Source organism: Myotis myotis, unplaced genomic scaffold (genome assembly GCF_014108235.1).
Source record: "Myotis myotis isolate mMyoMyo1 unplaced genomic scaffold, mMyoMyo1.p scaffold_m19_p_19, whole genome shotgun sequence".
Taxonomy (NCBI): Eukaryota; Metazoa; Chordata; class Mammalia; order Chiroptera; family Vespertilionidae; genus Myotis; species Myotis myotis.
In genome coordinates, this window is record NW_023416323.1 from 37349635 (window position 1) to 37356894 (window position 7260).

At 48.5% G+C, this 7260-nt stretch overlaps 2 non-coding genes across 2 annotated transcripts; one reads left to right on the plus strand and one right to left on the minus strand.

The window, feature by feature from the left end:
- The first annotated feature begins 2055 nt into the window (after nt 1–2055).
- Nucleotides 2056–2138, plus strand: TRNAL-CAG. Its single transcript has one exon. It is a non-coding gene; the product is annotated as a tRNA-Leu (tRNA).
- Nucleotides 2139–2393: 255 nt separating this feature from the next.
- On the minus strand, nt 2394–2476 carry TRNAL-CAG. The gene has a single exon. It is a non-coding gene; the product is annotated as a tRNA-Leu (tRNA).
- Between the last annotated feature and the right edge of the window lie 4784 nt (nt 2477–7260).

The window sequence follows — 7260 nt, forward strand, 5'->3', positions numbered from 1 at the left end:
AGAGTGGCAAGCTCTACAGTCTCTCCCACTCCTGGGGTTCTCTTTCTGGGGTGACCGAAAGTCTAGGGGGCATGGTAAGCAATCCAGAGAACTTGGATGTGAGCTCCTGGGCTCAGTCCATTCTGGTCACCACTGTCCACGTGACCCATTCAAGATCGGGGAACTGGGCTGCCCGCCTCTCTCCATGCAAAATGGGGGTCTTGTGGTCTTTGGCTCTGGTTCCAGAGGGACTGACAGTTCCTGTGCCATCCCAGCAGAGATCTAGCCGGCTTTACCTGCTGCACCCCTAGGGTCTCCCCTCAGTGGAATAAGATGCCCAAACCAGGGCCTTGGCAGGGATTCACTGTTGGCGCCTGGCGGCCTCTGTCCCCACCCATGACCAAGGAAACCAGAGCCTGGAACATGGCCATGCTGCTTGGACCGGCTTGCGAGGGAAAGCCAATCTTTTCATTTTTAAGTCTCCAATAATAAAAACAGGACTAAAAATAACATCTCAAAGTCAAGGCTGCCACCTGAGCTGGCAAGCCCTCATGACTTTTTTGTTGTTGTTGTTTTTTTTTTAGGAGAAAATGTAAAGAAAGCACCTATGACAATTTGAGACCCAGAGCAGTTCTCAAGAAAGGGTTCTGAGCCAGAAAAGTCAGGCTCCACGGCTCGGCTGTGCAACTCTGGTGAGTTACTTGGTCTCTCTGAGCTTTAGTTTCCCCATCTATACAATGAGGCCAGTGATAACCTGTGTCCTGGTGCTATTAAGGATATGAAGTGAAACGGTGGATGTGAAGGAGGCATCCACTAAAACCCAGGCAGAGGTGGAGACTGTGCCAACATCAGGGGCATTCTAGGACTCCTCCTTTCAGGCCCCTTGGTTGGCTGAGCACCAGATCCCGAGTCCGCGGCCTGACTTGGTCTGTACGGCTTGGAACTAAGCCGCGGAAGGGCCAGGCTGGGACTTCCCCTGATGCTGGTAGACTTTCCCAACTGACTTCAGGGGACTTTCCTCGCCTAAACTGGACGAATGCCCAGAGCAGGGAACGGGGTCCTGACACCGGGACGGGAGTCATCGCATGCAGAGGTGATGACAGGTGCAGACCCCTATAGAATCAGATCGCTGGGACTGGTGCCCCAGCCGAGACACCGGCTCTCTTGTTTGGCTTTTTTTTTTCAAAGTCTCTTACAAATATCCTCACACATCCTCTTTCTTGCACTTACCAGCACCTGAATTTATTTATTCACTTATTTCTTCTCCTTCTGCCTTCACCCCACGCTGGGCTGTATCTTGAAGGCAGAAATTGTTTTGTACACAGCAACTAAATGAGTGCCTGGCACAGAGGAAATGCGCAGGAAATTAAATGCTGCCGCCTTTTGTAATATCCAGGGCAATTTATATTTTAGGGATGGGTACAAAGGGGTTAGGAAAAGAAGGGGCGGAAGGTGGGGGCCCTGATCCCCCAGAGTTAGGAGCGGGAGTGGGGGAGACAGGAGTCACGAAATAACATAATGCAGGCAGGAGGCGGCGAGCAGGGATTCATCCACAGACGTTGTCTGGGAGCCCGCCTTACGCCAATCGCGGTTTGGGCACCGGGGACATGGTCAGAAATAGGGTGGGTGCGGCCGTGCGGCTGCGGGACTCGAGCTAACCGGAATCTGAGCGAGTTAAACACATATAAATGTGAAGCTGCGGTTTTGAAGAACGTTTGGAAAGAGAATGGGGTACAGGTGCCAGGAGCAATCAGATCTATTAGCCAGTAGAAAACTCACAAGGAAATGTGCGGAAAGATCAAGGATGCTTGCAGACATGCAGGATTCAAAACTGATGTGAATAGTACATGCATGCATGCAGAATGAATGCATGTCGGAAGCTCAAATGCATGCATGGCGGAGTAGTCCCGCGCCTCTGGGATTTTCAGATTCTTCTTTCGACGAGTTGTGCGCGCCCTCTGTCGCCGCCTCGGCGCCCTGCTCCGCCTCTCCCCGAGCGCAACCATGTCATACACGTGCGCATGCGTAGACTAGAGATCTTCCGGAAAGGTTTTCTGGTGAAGCTGAAACCGTGTAGTCAGGATGGCCGAGCGGTCTAAGGCGCTGCGTTCAGGTCGCAGTCTCCCCTGGAGGCGTGGGTTCGAATCCCACTCCTGACAAGACTCCTTTTTCGCTTTTCAGCCGTAACTCCAAATCAACTAGATGATATTTCACACGTTTGGATATTCTTTTAATCTTCTTAAAAAAACAGCTGTTTTCTTCTTAACAGGCATTTTCTTCCTAATGGTATTTACTAAACTCCAGACTGTACAGAGAAAGTCCCGCTCTGTGTACTGTGAAACTTTTATAGCGTAGTCCAATGTACACACTTTCGTTAAGAGTTTGGGAGGAAAGAAAAAAAAAAAAGCAGCTAATGTCAGGAGTGGGATTCGAACCCACGCCTCCAGGGGAGACTGCGACCTGAACGCAGCGCCTTAGACCGCTCGGCCATCCTGACTTGCTTGAAGGGGTGGCTGTAATTAGGCTGTAGTTTCTAGCGCAGTGTGACGCGGTTTGAGAATCAGTGGTGGTAGTTCAGCTTAAAGTTCAGCTACACGGTCCCTGCCGTTATTCTAAAACTAGTTCCGTCTTTTTACTACTTAACACGTTTTTAAGTGGAAACATTGTAGCCTGAGCAAAAACGGAAAGTTTCCTTTGCCATCAGTAAAAAAAAATAGCCATAAACATAGATATAACGAAAACGAAACTATATTGCCGAGTCCTCTGAACCTGAAGTTTTTATATTGTTTTTTAACGACTAATATTATCGATGGAGTGGATCGAGATATTGTTGGGTAAGTGAAAAGGAAGGTTTCCTTAAAGAATGGGCTTGCTGGAAAGGAGACGGGGTGCCCGTTAGATGGTGACATTCCCCATCCCTGGAGGCATTCGACAAGGCTGGACAGTCACTTCGTGTAATTTTTTTTTTTTTAATTAAAAAACTGTCAGAAAAAAATTGGAAAAGACTTTGGAAAAGGCAAAATGTTTCCTGGACGTTCTTTCAATGGATTATTAGGTATTGTCCGGAGCTGTGCTAATGTAGTGGCCACTAACTGTGTCTACCGAGCAGTAAGATACACGTGGGATTTTGAAGACCGTAGTACAGAAAACGTGAAAGAGCTCATTAACTTTTTATATTGATCACATGTTTAAATGACAACATTTTGAATATATTCGCGTTAAGTAAAATATATTATTTAAAACCATTTAAAATTCAGGTCATAAAAATGCAAATGAACATTGGTAAGATGTGACTGATTCCACCCTGTGGTAGAAGCCAGTTTTGCATCTATTAGCAAATTCCCTTCAGCATTCTTGATTGTGAGATATGTAGGGTGGGGCAAAAGCAGGCTTACAGTTGTTTGTGTGAAAAGTAATACGAAAAATAATAATACAAGAATAAACTGTGTGTTTCGTGTACTTACAACTGTAAACCTACTTTTGCTCCACCCTGTATACATATATTCTCCTTTGAACCAGTTTTTTTTTAAATTGATTGATTGATGAGAGAGAGAGAGAGAGATATTAATTTGTTGTCTCTTGACCAGGGGTCAAACCCACAACCTTGGTGCATCTGGAAGATTCTCTAACCAATTGAGCTACCCAGCCAGGGCTGTAAGAGTCTTCTTTGCCCCCAAATCCCTAGGGCACAAAGGACACAAAATGTGGAGAAGGAGCTAAAGGAGTGCAGGTTGAATAATGAATGAACGCAAACAACAGGAAGTCCCGGTGCAGACCTCCTGGTGCAGCTGGCACCTGGGCAGAATGAGGTGGATTCACCCAAACCCTGGCTTGGCCACATCTCTCAGGAATTTGAGCCACAGATCACTGAACAAATAGTTCATCCTAATGCCCTTTCTTTGGAGCTCCCATTCCAAACAACCTCCGCCCCTATTCCAAGAGGCAGAAGGGTCCAGGCAGAGGAAATAGCCAAACCCCAAGTCTGACCTTTGCCTCATTCTGGGCCAATAAATAACTGGCCCAGAGGAGACTGGCAGGGCCCTGCAGGCACCTGCCCCTTCCGGCCAAGCCTTGGCTGCATCTCAGCACGGAGACATCGCAAAGGCCATCAGCCAACGTACTCAGCATCCTGGTACCCACCCTTTGCTCTTGTATCACCCACCTGGAATGATGCCCCTTCTCAAATTGCTCTTTTCAAGGCTCTGTTCAAATGGCACCTCTACCCTGAGCTTCACGTCTTCTCCCGTCCCAGGGAGCTCAGGCGTGGTGGCCGTGCGGAGAATGGGTGCTGGCCTGCCATCAACAGAGCCCACCAACGCTGTTCAGGCACACCCACTTCCAACCCCACGGAGATGCTCAGTGACAAGAAGAGCCACCTGGCCCCTGGTCACACCAGTTCACTGTGCAACTTGAGCTAAATTCTGTCCTCCTCTGAGATGGACAGATGTCCCAACAGTGACAGGAAGGAGCTTGAAACCAGATCACTGTTTCCTAAACTTCAGGCACTTATTACCTTGTTTTTCCATATCTACATACCCCTTGTGCACTTAAAATGCTTTTTAACTGAAAGACTTAAACATTTTTTTTCTTTGCGATAAAATACATATAACATAAAATTTACCACCTTTAAGCGTACGGTTCTGTGGCCCTTGCATTGTTGTGCAACCATCACTACATCCCATCTCCAGAACTTTTTCACCTTCTCAAACTGAAACTTGGTCCCCATGAAATACTAACTCCCCATTCTCAGCTCCCCCAGCCCTTGGCAGCAGCCATTCTGCTTTCTACTTCTATGAGTTTGACTACTCTCTTTCTTTTGATTTGAGGGAGGGGGAGAGGGAGGGAGGGAGAGAAGGAGGGGGGAGAGAGAGAAACATCAACTTGTTGTTCCACTTATTTATGCATTCATTGGTTGCTTCTTGTAAGTGGCCGGGGATGGAACCCACAACCTAACCAACTAAGCCACCCAGCCAGGGCGAGTTTGACTACTCTTGACTCCTCATGTACGTGGAGTCATACAGTATTTGTAATTTTGTGACTGGCTTATGTCACTTTGGATGTCTTCCAAGTTCATGTTGTATGTGGCATGTGTCAGAATGCCATCCCTTTCTCAGGTTGAACAGTATTCCACTGTGGAATACATATATACCATGTGTTGTTGATATACCCATCCCCTGGTGGACACTTGGGTTGCTCCTGCCTTTTAGCGACTGTGAGTAATGCTATGAGCACAAGTGTACAGATATATCTTCGAGGCCCTGCTTTCTATTCTTTTGGCTATATACCCAGAGGTGGGATAGAGACTGTAATTCTATTTTAATTTTTATAACTGTCCTCTAGTGGTCTGTTGTTGTGTGTGTGTGTTTTTAAATAATAAAACCCACTCCGTGGCTGAGGGTTTGAACCCTAGGTGATCTGGCCCCTGGCTGCCTCTGGAACCTCATCTCTTCCTAATTCCCTCAACTCATAACCTTCTGTCTTTCTTCAAATTTTTCTGACCTCAGGGCCTTTGCACATTTCTCTGCCTAAAATGCTCTTTTCCTGCCTGATTGTCATCCGTCCTTTAGACTTCTGCTTAAATATGTAGACGTTCCCTGACGCAGCTACCTGAATGACACCCCAACCCCAATTACTCTTCTTTTCTCAAGGTACCCTGCTCTCTCCCTGGAGTAAGGTAATCACAGTTGGTAATCATGTATCTATTGACCTGTGGGTTCGGGTATCTACACTGTCTCTCCCATCAGACTCCCTGAGGGTGGGGTCTGGTCGGAGGGCTCCCAGCTCTGTTCCAGTGCCTGGTACACCCAAGGTGCACAGTAAACATTTGCTCAGGGCCCCTCCAGCTTGCCCCCCCCCCACCCGAGGTGGGGCAGGCCCAGTGCCCCATCAGGGCTTGGTCAGAGTAGGGAGCCTGTGCAGAAGTGAGAACTGAGACTAGACGTGTGCTTCAGGTGATCACGGCCATGGCCTGCTCAGACCCTGGGGCGGGGCACCAGCCCTGAGAATAAACAGGCCTCACCTCCTCATCTAGGCTCCCATGGCGCCAGCTGAGACCCTGGGTGGGCGGCAGGCCCCCGCCTGCGGACAGGTCCCTTCCCACTTTTTCTGATTGGGGGTGGGGGGAGCAGTAAACAAAGTTGGCTTGGTAGAAAACGTCCCAGTAAAAAACAATGCCGGGATTGAGTCTCGCCCGCTGCCATTTGAAAGGAATGAAAGTGGGATTAGCTAAAAAACAAAATCCAAACCCAAACCAACATAAAACCAGTCTATTGTTTTGGAATCTGCCTGGGAAACAATCGTCATATTGTTTTCTGTGTCGTAATAACATGAAGCGTTTGCCCAGGCACTTTGTTCTGCACTTGGGCTCGGGCAGTGAGCAGAGAGGCTCGTCTCTGGGTAATGCTTTTGTAGCTACCAAGAAGCACCCCTCATTTCCTGAGCACCTCCTAGGGGGACGGGAGTTGGGGGGGGGGGGGGAGTCAGGTGTATCAGGAGAGAGCAGCAAATATCCGGTTGAGTGGGCCAAGCATTCAGTCAGCATCAACCAGTGACACTGTCAAGTCAGGTCCTGCCACTCGAAATTGTCAGGCCCTAAATTTGAACCTGTGGGTCTCGACCCTTTCACAGGGGTCGCCTAAGACCATCGGAAAACACATATATAATTACATACTGTTTTTGTGATGAATCACTATGCTTTCATTATGTGCAATTTGTAACAATGAAAGTGGGGGTCACCACAACATGAGGAACTGTACTAAAGGGCCGCGGCATTAGGAAGGCTGAGAACCACTGCGGGCCTAAAATAAAATTCATTCCACTGTTCTGTGGCATGAACAATGGCCAGCAAAAGACATCAGGCCCTGTCCCGGAACCTGCACCTTCTACTTCATAAAGAAAGGTTAAGGTTGGTGATGGGGGAGATCACCCTGGATCACCGGGGTGGGCCTTCATCCACCCATAAGTGTCTCTACCAGAGAGAGATCGGATGGGTACAGAAGGGGAGGCAATGTGACCACAGGGGCAGAGATTGAGGTGATGAGGCCACAAGTCCAGGGAGGCCAGCAGCCACCACGAGAAGCTGGAAGTGACAGGCACAGACTCTCCCCTACACCCTCCCGGGGGAAGAGCCGTCCTGCTGACACCTTGCTTTGGCTCAGGAAACTGATTTCAGACTGTGGCCTCTAGACCTGTGAGAAGGCTGTTCTGTTCTTTTAAGTCACCAAGTTCATGATCATTCGTTCCGGCAGCCACAGGAGACTAAGTAGCCCTTTGTGACTTGGT